A 13658-nucleotide genomic window follows, 5' to 3' on the forward strand; every position below is an offset into this window, starting at 1 on the left:
ATTATTATTATTATTATTATTATTATTATTATTATTATTATTATTATTATTATTATTATTATTATTATTATTATTAGTAGTAGTAGTAGTAGTTGTAGTAGTTGTAGTAGTTGGTAGTTGTAGTAGTTGTAGTAGTAGTTGTAGTAGTTTTCCTATTTCTCTACAAACTTCTTTCTTCCTACCCACCAGATTCTCCAACATAATTTTGGTGACCACCTTTTTAAAATGTAATTGTTGATAAAATGAAGTGTAAAACTTTAATAATTAAAAGTACATGTTTTTAGGTACACATTATTATTTTTTGAATTTCAAAGTCTGCATTTATTGACCTTGGGACAATATAAAGTTAAATAATTCCTTCAAGTAACCTTTGAGCTATTCTATGCAACTACTTAATACTACTACTACTAATACTAATACTATTACTACTAATACTACTACTAGTGTTGTTGTTCTCTGACCAAAATCAATGGCAGCTTGTAATTATTTTTCATGTCTATGCATCCATGTCAGCAAAATATCTCTTCGCTGCCACAGCCAACTGTGATTAAAAACCACAATTTTATTCTTTTAATTTAAGTTAACCTTTATTTATACAGATTACTTGAGTCACGAGGACTCATGTTCAAGAGAGACCTGTTTTAGATGGACAACAGATAGGGTACAAACAATATGCAACAATAAAAAGCAAACAAAATTTAAAGTGTTGTAAAAACTGTTACTGTTAGCAGCATTGTTATGTTAGCAGAGTGTTTCCTTTAGCAGCATGTTCCTGTTAGCAGTGTGGATCTGTTAGCAAAGTGTTTCTGTTAGCAATGTTTTTTGTTTGTTTCCTGTATTTTTTATATAAACTTTATTGAACTATTGAACATACAGAACAAAGGATTCTGTTAGCAGTGTGGATCTGTTAGCTGCATGATACTGTTAGCAATGTGGTTCTGTTAACAGTGTGGTTCTGTTATCAGCGTGGTCTTGTTTGCAGCCATGTGGCTCTGTCAGCAGCATGGACATGTTAGCAGCACAGTACCGTCAGCAGCACAGTACTTGTTGCTGTGTGGTCCTGTTAGCAGCATGATGATAACAACCGGGGCAACAGACAATACCCTCCAGAACTGGGTTCAGTAGACACAGAACGTTCAAATGTCCCCACTGAATTGAACTTTTAATAGCTACAGCTCAATCAGATTTCCAAATGTAAGATTTGGAAGTGTGGATGATTAAGTGTGGATGTAGCTGAGAGTGATCCCAAACACAAGATCTTTGTTTTAAAATTTGACATTAGCAATTTGGAGTCAACTTTGTTAATTTGTTAGGGAAAAAGTAAATAACTTTTAGGACTTTATTGAAACTTGCAGGCAATAAATCATTCGCTGTACATCCAAGTAATGGACTTTTACCTCCAATCCAATTCAAGTTGGCCACAATAACCAGTTCACCGCCCCCCAAAAAACGAAACAATTCGTACAATTTAATACATTTTACGTCGTAAAATTTGCTGTGGCTGAGAGTTATTCACAGCACATACTCCAACTGCTAGTTATTGTGCAGGACTTCAAACTTTAACATAACTGTTGAAGTTAACCTCATTTCTCTTTTTCCAAAATCTCTCATGAGCCACTGCTTATGTTTTAATGAAACTTGTAAATAATATCCATTGAATGTCCGTCCGTCCGTCCATCCATCCATCCATCCATCCATCCATCCATCCATCCATCCATCCATCCATCCATCCATCCATCCATCCATCCATCATCTCCAACGAATGTCAATTAAGCTAATTAAGTTCTGGAGTCAGTTCAATCCAAGAAGGTGTCCCACAGCTAAATAACAGTAACCAATGCAAAAATGTCTATACTTCAATCCGTTTTACAGATATTTAGCTAAGATTTGATGCAGTAGTAACTGAGAGATTCACAACATATACTGTACTTTGAGCGGGACATCTTCCAAAATAGGATGAGATTGTGATTAACAACATTCAATGTTAGAACAAACTGGCTTTAACTCTGTCATTTCTCAACATAGGATGATCTCAGTCCAAAGCTCTGGCTTGAAAGGTGGGTAACATGCATGTTTTACAAGAATGCAAGGCCTGCTGTTTATTTTGAAGTCGTTCACCTGTTTGATATTCAAATGAAATACATGCAGTTGTGTTTGAGAGCCATGTAAAGATGTGGGTGAACATGACCTCTGCCCAAAGAGGCATTTTCTCATAAATTCCCAATGGGATATTACCAAAAGTTCACAAAATGTTGAACTTTTTAAGGTAAACATAATAGTTTATATCAGAGTCCCAGGACATCCTGCACCATTCAGCACCTCACTCATACCCCCTCACTGGAACCATGCTGATCTACCATGAAGTGGTGCGACAAAATGCAGCGTTTCAAAGAGATTATTTCATTAGGTAAATTTGACCAGATTTGTGAAATGACTGTATAAATAAGAGATTGGCTAATTTATCTGAGCCAAAAATAATCCATTGAATTAGACTTCCTCATTTGTGTCCCAATATTGCAATCCAGTTCTAGATTTGTAGTTTAATTATACTGGTTTCTTAAAGGTTTCAGCTGATATAACTATATGTATTTGACAATATTGTTCCAAGCAGGACCTTTGTTAATGTCAGAATTCTATAGTTTTAAGGGTAAAATACAAACATGACAAGCCTGGTTGCAGAAGGAGGTGAAGCATGATGGATATGGTGTTCAGTTTGACATGAAATACTAATTTCTACTGTTTTCTCCTTTCAGACAAACACAACATGATAAATTCATTAACATAAGTGCAAAGTGCAAACAGTTCCCTGCTGTTCTGTATCTTATTGGTCTGAAAGAAAGCATTAGAAAAATTAGTTCCCCTCAAAGGGTTCTTGTTTGTTCTGCTTTTATAATCTTTTCACAGTTTATCAGCACTCAAACAACAACCTGCTAAAGCAACAGAAGGTCAATGTATTTAACCTTTAAAATTGGGCTCACAGGACTGCATCTGTCTTGGACTGTGAGGATAAACTGTCTTAATATATATATTTTTCTTCTTGGGATTGCTTGTGTGATTTAATCAATTCGGAGCATATATGTCCCAGAGGAAGTTGTTGCTGTTCAGCTGGTACAATTTTTGACATGGAACCAGTCATTCATTCAACCTTTATTTAATCAGGTTAGTCCCATTGAGCCACGGAGACTCATTTACAAGAGAGACCTGGGACCCAACATTCAGGGACTGCTTTTATTGCCAGAAAGTTTTCAGAACTGTGTTCAAATTTGAGTTTTTATTACTTAGATGAAAATCAGAGCCGAGTAAATCAAGTCATATTTTCCTAAATAAGTTGAAAACAACTCTATTCAAACTGAGTCAGTGGAAGCTTTATGTAAAAATACAAGGTCATCAAATGCTTGTTATTATCACCTGCTGCTGAAAGGTGAAGACTGGGTGATAATAGTCTTGCTTTTGTGCTTGTGCCTGTCTGTTAGCAAAATATCTCACGAACAGCTGGAAAAAATTACTGAAATGCTCAGAGGATAATCATTGAATGTACTTCTACAACAAATTCATATTTAAAGTTAACACAATTCAAGGTGGCTGCCACATTCAACTGACATGCAAAACACAAAAATAGCTATACCTCAATCAAGTTTACAGATGCTGACATAAAACTGGGGGTGTTAGTAGCTGCTATTGAACCCAGTCACATACTTTGAGTACTAACCGATTGTTTTAGATCTTTGCTTAAAATGTTGCCACAAATCATTTGAAGTCAAATCTGTGTGCTGCATGATTCACTGGATCAATTTTTAATGAAACTTTCAGGAAGAATTTTTTGGCTGTGTCTTTACAACTGATTGATAAGGTTTTTGTGACAACCCAAATCAAGATGGTTGCTATCACAAAAGGAAATTAGAAGACACCTTAATGGCTACAACTCAGTGGCATGAAATACAATGGGGGATATGCATTCCTTTAAATATATTTGGCCTTAAATAATTTAAAGAGGGAGACAGTCTGCCATGAGCATTAAGTCATAACTTTTAATATGTCATGTAGAATAATCTCCTGTTCAGTCTGTCATCCTGCCTCAGCAGGAAATCAGAAAGATTGCTGAGTTTAGATTTGTCCTTCTCACTTCACTAAAAGTTTCTCCCCTTGTGGTTTCAGGTGCCCAGCAGGGAGGGAGTGGGGTCCGGCCGCTTGGCAGTTAGTGCCGCTGGCGTTGTTTCTAACTGCTTTCTTGTAGCTCTGCAAAAAAGCCCATCCTCAGCCCAGCATCCACCTGAAGGCTTTCAGTCAACGTTTCCCTGAGGGAGGGGGGTATATTATCACCACTACCCAGTTGCTGCTGTACTCAGATTTGTGTTTGCCTGTGCTGAATGATGAGCTCTGAGGCTGACACCAAATATAATCTCTCAATATGTTACTTTAATCCTGCAAGAAGTCTGGATGATGCACATCCCTAAAAAATATGCACCTAAACAAATGTGTGTTTAGAAATGCTTTTGACAAAGGGCAACAAATGCTTAAAATTAGTTATCAGCTGCTGCCAAAGACAAAAAGGCAATCAAGTTTTTGAGTGTAAGTTTGTGTTGCTCCTATAAAAAATATCTCATGAATCACTGGATGAATTTTAATGAAACTTGCAGAAAGTAACAGTTGGATGTACATCTACAACTGATTACCATCCGTCTGTCTGTCTATTCGTCCATTAACTTTTGCTTGTTCCGAAGTCAGGTTGCAGGGGCAGCAGCTTGAGCAGGGAGGCCCAGACATCTCTATCCACTGCCACATCTTGCAGCTCTTCTGGGAGGACTCCAAGGTGTGCCAACCACCAGCAAAAACATTGTCTTTCCAGTGTGCCCTGGGTCTTCCCCAGGATCTCCTCCCAGTCCAACATGCCTGAAGCACCACCCTAGGGAGGTGCCCAGGGTGCATCCTTACCAGATGCCTGAACCACCTGAACTGGTTCCTCTCAATGTGGAGGAGCAGCGGTTCTACTCTGTCTCTCCCAGGTAAATAAACATTTCACACTATTCTCTAAGGGAGAGTCCAGCTACCATTCGGAGGAAATTCTGCAATCTCGTTCTTGTGGTCACTACCCCAAAATTCATGGCCATAGGTGATGGTAGGAACGTAGACCAACCAGTAAACAGAGTTTTGCCTTACAACTCAGACCCCTCTTCATCATAACGGACCAGCACAGAGTTCACATTACTGTAGAAGCCACCCCAGTTTGTCTGTCAATCTCATGCTCCATTCTTCCCTCACTCATGAACAAAACCCGAAGATACTTGAACTTCTCCTCTTGAGGCAGAACCTCAACCCGAAAAGAGCGATCCACCCTTTTCCATCTGAGGATTATGGTCTCAGATTTGGAGGTGCTGATTCACATCCCAGCCACATCACACTCAGCTGAGATGAGAGTTGAAGATCACTGCACGATGATGCCAACAGGATCACGTGATCCACAAATAACAGAGAAGATATCCTGAAGCCACCAAACTGGACACCCCACCCATTGGTTACACTGAGAAATTTTATCCATAAAAGTTATGAACAAAATCTGTAAGAATGGTCAGCCCTCGTAGAGTCCAACTCGCACACTAAAGGGGTCTGATTTACTGCCCGCAATGCAAACCAAACTCTTGCACCGCTTGTATAGGTACCAAACAGTTAAAAGCATTGGGCCCCTAATCCCATACTTGTGGAGCACCCCACACAGTGTACCCCAAGGAACATGGTCAAACACCTTCTCCAAGTCCACAAAGCACATGTAAACTAGATGGGCAGACTCCCATGATCCCTCAAGGACCCTAGTGAGGGTAAAGAGCTGGTCCAGTGTTCCATGGACAGGATATAATCCACATTGTTCCTCCTGGATATGAGGTTCAACCAGCGATTAGAATTGCTTCACCAGTACCCCTGAATAGATCCTACCAGGGAGGCTAAGGAGAGTGAAGCCCCTATAATTTGGGCACACCCTCTGGTCCTACTCTTTGCAGATGAGAACCACCCGTTCTGCCAGTCCAGTGGGACTAGCCCTGATACTGTATCCACACAATGTTGCAAAGGCATGTCAACAAAGACAGCCCCACAATACCCAGAGCCTTTAGGAAATCAGGGTGGATTCCATCTACCCGAGGAGCCCTGCCACCTCAGAGCTTTTTAACTACCTTGATGATCTCAGCCATGGTTACAGATAGACCAACCTCAAAGTCTCCGAACTCAACTTCCTCTATGCAAGATGTGCCAGTGGGCTTGAGAAGGTCTGAGAAGTATTCCTTCCACCTCCTGATAACATCACTGGTTGAGGTCAACAGCACTCCACCTTCACTGAACACAGTGTTAGTAAATTGCTGCTATACTCTCCTCAGCCGCTTGATGGTTTGCCAGAATTTCTTCAGAACAGTCTCTATCCTCATTGACCTTCTCCCACATCCGAGCTTTTGCTTCAGCAACAGCCAAGCCTGCAGCCTGCTTGGCTCTCTGGTACTCCTCAGCTGCCTCCAGAGTCCCACCAGCCAACAAGGCCTGATCGTGTCTACCACCAAGTTTGAGGATGGCCACCACAAGAAGCACCGACAACATTGTGGCCGTAGATCAAGGTAGTCACTTCAACAAATGAGGCATGGAACATGGCCAACTCAGCCTCAATGTCCTCCACCTCAGCTGGTATGTGGTTAAAGGTCTCCCAGTGATGTGAGTTGAAAATGTTTCTGACGGGTTCTTCTACATGGTGTTCCCAGCAAACACTCACTACACATTTGTGTCTACTGGGCCATATTCCCCTGCAATCTAATCCAACTCACTTCCAGTTGACAGAGCTCAGCTCCTATCTTCACCTAAATGTCCAAAACAAACAACTATACATGAGATGACATGACTACAAAGTCAGTCATTTATCTATGATGTACAGTATCTTGGTGCAAAGTGCACTTAAGGACAACCTTATGTTCAAACAATGTGTTTATGATGGACAAACCATGACTAGCTCAGAGGCCTACAACAGAATAATGCTCGAGTTCAGATCAGAGAGGCTGTTCCTCTCAATCGCGCCCCATGTCACACTGTTGTTTTCCACATAGGCAATGAAGTTCCCCAGCAGAATAAAAAAAAAAAGTCCCCAGCTGAAGCACCTTCCAGCATACCTGGTAAGAGGTTCAGATAATCTGAACTGCCATTTGGCGAGTAGGTACAAACAACACTCAGAGCATGTCTCCCCACCCAAAGGTCCTCTTGACTACTGGGGATAACTGCAACACACAGACACCAAGTTGGGGGGCTAAGAGTAGACCAGCTTGACACCTCCCACCATGGGCAACTCCAGAGTGGAATAAGGTCCTGCACCTCTCTAGGATGTTAGTTCTGGAGTCCATGCTGTACATTGTGGTGAGCCCAAGTATATCTAGTTGGTACCTCTCAACCTCATGCACAAACTCAGGCTCCTTCCCCACCCAGAGATGTTATGTTCTATATCCAAAGAGCCAGCTTTGGTGAGCCAGGGTCAGCCTACCAAGGACCCCACCTTCAGCCAAAGCCCATGGCATCATGCACCCAAATCATATGGCCCTTCCTGCAGATGGTGGGCACACAGGAAGGCAAACCCCTGTTGTTCATTCAGGTTGAGCCTGACTGGGCCCAATGGGTAGAGACCGGGTCACCAGGCAGTCGCTGTTGAGCACTTCCCACAGGCCAAGCTTCAGGGTGGAGCACTAGTAACCCACGTCAAAGGACACTGAGCTCTTTGCTGCTTTCTGTCCATAAGAATCTTCAGAACCGCTCTTTGTCTGGCCCGTTGCCTAGGATCAATCTCCCTGGTAATTGTCCCAGGTAGGGAGACCCTACCAGGGACAATTACAATTGCCTCTGACAGCATGGCTCCTAGGATCATTCAAGTGCACAAACTCCTCCACCAGAATAAGGTGATGATTCAAGGAGGCTTCAACTGATTACCCTTTACTGTTTTTGTCAACTAACATTTGAAATATTGTACTAACATTTTTTGTGGTTGTAGGTGAGTCTCTGAGCGTTTCTCTTTTTCACAAGCACATTCTCTTTGGTTAAAACTGTAGCTATGGTCAGCAAAATATCTCATGGTACACCAGGCAGACTATAATGAAACTTTCAGAATATAATTATTGGTTGTACATCTATAATAGATTGACTTTTAGAGTCAACACAATTCAAGATGACTATGACACATAGTTAATATGAGCCAATACAAAACTGGTTTAATGTAATGTTTTTTTCAGATGTTGAGTTAAAATTCATTGTGGTAGTATCTGAGAGTCATTTCCAACATATACTCAGAGCAAAACATCTCACAATACCACTTGAGATTGTGAAAAAAAAATTTTTCCAGGCTTTGGCCAAATTGGCTATAACGTCATCATTTCTCAACAAGTTAACTTTGGCATGGAAAGAATGATAGGCCTTCATTCTGTGGTTATTTTTCACAGTCTTCAGTAAATTCTGTTGTTTCTGTTTTATCTATATATTTTATGTATTAAAACCAACCTTTGCTGTGACCTGCATTTAGTCCCCCCCCCACCCACCCACCACCCCCACACACACAAACGCAGTTGGATTTCATTTTTATGTTGACACATCTAAGTGTTCAAATAGATTTTTGTTGCCCAGCAACATTTTTGTGTCACATTTCTCATGCTAACTGCGGCTCTATTGATTGTTGCTTTTCAAGACGCAGAGCTTAAAATAATGACAAACAATCAGACAGTAGATATGTGTGTGTTCTGTGTACCTATTCCACCACAGTGTATTTGCTGAGCACATGTACCTACAAGATTAGACTTGCCTTTCCATTTCACCAGCAAATCACTGGCATGTTGTTGGGTTCACTTCATTTGGGCATAGCATGCTATTAAGGGGTTATTTGTATAATTTACTACTTCTAATTCCGAGGCTCAGCCGTATTGGCAGGGACATTCAAGACTAAATTGAGTGTGAAGATTGAGAGGAATTAATGTCTGTTGGACTGCAAGCTGAACGCGTGCCTTCAGAGGGCTCTTGGCCACCACAAGGACAAGAGTCTGAGCAGGATTTGTACACTGAAGGTTGACTTAGCAAAGTCAATAATTGAGCTACTCGGTGGGACTTGGACCGCCCCGGAGTAATCAACCATTGGATTTTAGCTGTAAAAGAGGGGGAGACAAGACATTCAATCTCCTGAAGTGGAACAGAAAAACAAGAACCTGAAAACAAAAATATTAGTAAAGAAACACAAGTCTTATCGCAGTCCACTTTGAAGCCAAACATTAGTAGTCAGAATTGTCTTTTTTCTGTTTCCATTGGGAAAAAAAAGTAATAACAAAAATATATATATATATGTTTTCTATTGAAATTCAGTGGAAATGCTGACTGCTAAGAGATGTTAAAAAATATACAGAAAAGATGAAAAAGAGTTTCAGATAAGAAACTTGCTAAATCATTTTGATAAAAGCAACAAAAAAAAAGGGAGCTAAATATAAAAGTACCAAAATGCTAGCAAAACAGCAAAAAGTCACCTGAAAGCTGATGATTTTGCTGCTTAAACTGAAGAAAGTGGCTCAATAAAGGCTAAAGTAAAATTATGAAAAGGCTAGCTAAAAGTTAAAGGGACACGAAGCCCCACCTAAAAAAAATAATTTGCCCCACAAAGTACTAATAAATAATGTAAATTAGTTTCTGGGCTTGCTGTTTATTGTTTAGATCTATGTGTGTGTTTTTAACCTATTTTCAAAATTTTAAATGGAATTTTAAATTATTTTTAGAGATTCATTCTCAGTTTTTTACTTAATTACAGTTATGGAGCGGTGCAGGTCACCGACTGCATTTGTCAAACAGATTTGTAATTTTATTTATCATATCCTCCTGCTGGCAGTGATCGGAAAAAAAGCAGATACAATAAAGTCTAATTACGCTGTAAAATATTTTGCCCTGTTGACACATTCAGCTTGTTTTGTTGCATTGATACAACTACTAGACCAATAGAAGAACAAAAAAAGGAAAATAAAATGTAGGCCTATATATATATATATATATAAACAATTTCCTGCAAGATCAATAAAGTCCTATCTTGTCTTATATATATCAGGAAACCATGGTGTAAATACAGACTCAGAATTATCTTTAAAAGTTAAGTCAGGTGTTTCATCTTGTTGTCATGCAAAATAAAGTCAATGCTTCTAGAAATCAACATATGAGAGTACAAATTGACCTCCTTGAGTCTGTGTGCCTAAACCACCAAAGTAAAGCATTGTTTGTTGTATTTGAAGAGGATTTCTTCAGCAGATACAACTCACATCTATAATTCAGCTCAACAGGTGACATTATTAAAAGGAAAATAAAACTAAAGGGGAAAAAGAATCAATAGGTCACGGTCAGATGGGCAGTTTTATACACCAGGCCACGCTCTGCATCGAGATTAAGTCACTTTATTGTTGCACAGCCGGGTGTGCACTTATAAATAGTGAATGTGATGTTTGCATCAGAGACTGAGCCCAGATGGAGATTAATTTAGTCAAGACCGCCATTCAGAAGATGCACATTTCCAGCTGCTTGGTTAATGTGACACTAAAACCTCAAATTTACATATGAGCTTGTTTGATTTACTACACACACACATACACACACACACACATACAAGTTTGTCTTTCTGTCTTTACAGGGACTTTGCATTGACTTCCATTTATTTTTCATTCATTTCTATAGCCTAACCCTGACCCCTTACCCTAAACCTAACTCATCCTCAATTCACACCTTAGTCCTAAACCTAACCCCCAACCCACCAACGGCACACCCGGGCTTTGTGCCCCATAAGGAGCAGTTGGTCCTCACAAAGTAGTATATGTTGGCTAAATATAAGTCATTCAACATCTGTCACTCATTTCTTGTTTGGGGTCACTTTGCACTAGACAGCAGGTGGGAGGCTGAGTACACCCTGCTCATGGTGATCACGGCTAGCACAGAAATACACGATACATAAAAAAAACATGCACACACTCACTCCAAAGGCCATTTTCTAATCACTGAACAAGTATGCATGCATTTGGACTGTGTGTGGGTGGTGGGGCTAACCTTTCTTTAGTCCCATAAGATAACATAACGTTGTTAACTTTTCATGGTACGAGAATTTAGAAGTTTGTTTGGATACAACAGTAAAAAAAAAACATTTTGTACTGAAATGAATGTGACTGTTCCATGCGAACCAATTTTGTGGTGTGCGGTGAGATGACTTGTTGTGAATTGGTGCTATACAAATGAATGGAATTGAGTTGGTGAACTGTTAAACTAATAACATTTATGTTACATAAATTTGAATACTATTTTTATTAAAGCTACATGAAATAGAACCCAAATATCTTTCATTGTTACCAAAATCCCATTATGTTTGTCACGTTTTTGCACCCTTTTCTACCCACAGTCTGTTGTTTTCATGTTTTGTTTACCTGCCAAGTTCATCCCAGCTCACTTCACCCTGCTCCATTCATTCAGCACCACACCCTCTCTGCAATCATCGTTCATGCCATCCACCTGTCACCTGCCCTTTAAAAACACAAAGCCTCCACTCATTCTTCGCCAGATTATCAAAAACTTCTTGCCAGTATATATCCAGCGTTCCATGGCTTGTACATCTTGCCTTGCCTTGACCCCTCGCCTGTATCTCAGACTCCTCGTCTTGTCCGCCCCACGTCGGATTTTGACTGCGCCCTCTGACAACAGTAACGACTCTGCCTTCCTCCTTCTACAACTACGTCTACGGATCACGACTTGGCTCTGGCTTCTGCTCTCTGCTTCCCTGTGTATGACCCCTGCTACGTTTATCTAACCTCGCTATGGGATTTCCCCCAAGGACCACGAACGGCACCAGGCTGCTCCGCTGCTGAAGCTCACTCTCCACGAGTGACATCATCGGCATCGGTGTGACAACAGTATGTGTCCCACTGCAAACAGAAGGTGGGTGACAGCTACAGTAATCCACAGAACCTCCTCGACCAAGACCAGGTCACTAACCTCTCTGCTTTAACAGATTGGACCCAGACCTCCACCAGAAACTGCTTTTTAATAAACTGTTTAAACCATTCCTGGTGTTTGGTGTTGTTGTGCTTATCCAAACGAGTTCCTTGTCAATGTGTTAGAACTTCTTACAACAGATCACTAAATTATCTCCATCTTGACAACAAATAATTTCTTTAAATTACAAAAAGGCTAACTCATTCAAAACGAATAAAACTCAACTAACACTCAAGATGGATAATCTGTTTATCGAATGTTTACATTTGTATGGGCAAAACAGTAATATCCCAAAATATTAAACATCTTGGTATATATTTTTGTGCCTACTCATTGTAATTGAGCAAAATGTATTAGTTTAAATTGAGAGCAAACATTTTTTTTTATTTTTATCTCTGATTTTACACTTATCCTATAATGGCATGTAAAAAGCTTTCAATTCTGTTCTGATAACATTTTCACAACAAACACAAGCCTTATAGACTTTTAGTGAACCATGTTGACATTCAGTAATATTGTCCATGTGGTTTAGAGGCTGTGAGGCTCTGACAAATGTTTGCTTCTGTTTTTTCATGGCACACTCTCATACATTTTTCCTTGGCTTAGGGAAATGTTAGGAGAGATCATATGTCCAGTTTTAGCTTCTCTCTACTGGCTCCCTGTCAAATCCAGAATTAAAATCAAAATCTTACTTCTAACCTACAAAGCACTCAACAACATAGCTCCATCTTATATTTGAGATCTTTTTGTTCCATATTTTCCTAACAGAGCACTTCGCTGTCAGACTGCAGACTTACTTGTGGTTCCTAGAGTTTCCAAAAGTAGAATGGCAGGAAGATCTTTCAATTATCAGGCTCCTCTCTAGTGGAACCAACTTCCAGTTTCTGTCTTTAAGGCTGACACATTGTCTACTTTTGATTAGGCTTAAGTCTTTCCTTTTTGATAAATCCTATAGTTAGGATTGGCTTGGTTACCTAACTCCAGTTAAGACTCTGGCAGCAGCATTTTGGATTAACTGAATTTTTTTTTTAATATATTTTTTGGACAGCCAAATAATAAACCATTGCAATAGTCCAGCTTAAATGTGACAAATGCACAAACCAGTTTTTCGGCATCATCTTTAGACATGTTTCTAATTTTAGCGATATTACTCAGGTGGAAGAAGAAGGTTCTGGTACAGTGAGGATTACATCAAGGTATGCTGCAGAGAGGAAACTGTCCATCAATCACACTGACATTCAAGAAAAAGTTGACCAATTATTTATTTGCTTTTTTCTCTCTGCCATGCAACTAACAAAATCATATTTTAGATATTACTGGAAAATATACATGCAATTAAAGGTCCAGAATTCCTTGAATAAATGCAAATTGTCCACAGTCAAAATTTTAGACTCAAATCGTTTTATGCTTGTAGCTTTTTTAATCAAATCTAGAAAATAACATTAAGATTAACATTGTGATATGTCATGCTCAATTATGTGAACATGAATAAGTTGTGAATGATTTTCAGTTACTCCCAAAATCTAATTTTAAATCAATATCTTCAAAGTTACCATATTTATAGTAATTTTTTTGGTTTTCTACTATCATTTTACTGTAACAGCCTTCTTGAAGTGTATGACTCCAAAAGGTAAATTGTTATAGATCTCAAGGTA

Source organism: Nematolebias whitei, chromosome 2 (genome assembly GCF_014905685.2).
Source record: "Nematolebias whitei isolate Nwh7 chromosome 2, NemWhi1, whole genome shotgun sequence".
Lineage (NCBI taxonomy): Eukaryota > Metazoa > Chordata > Actinopteri > Cyprinodontiformes > Rivulidae > Nematolebias > Nematolebias whitei.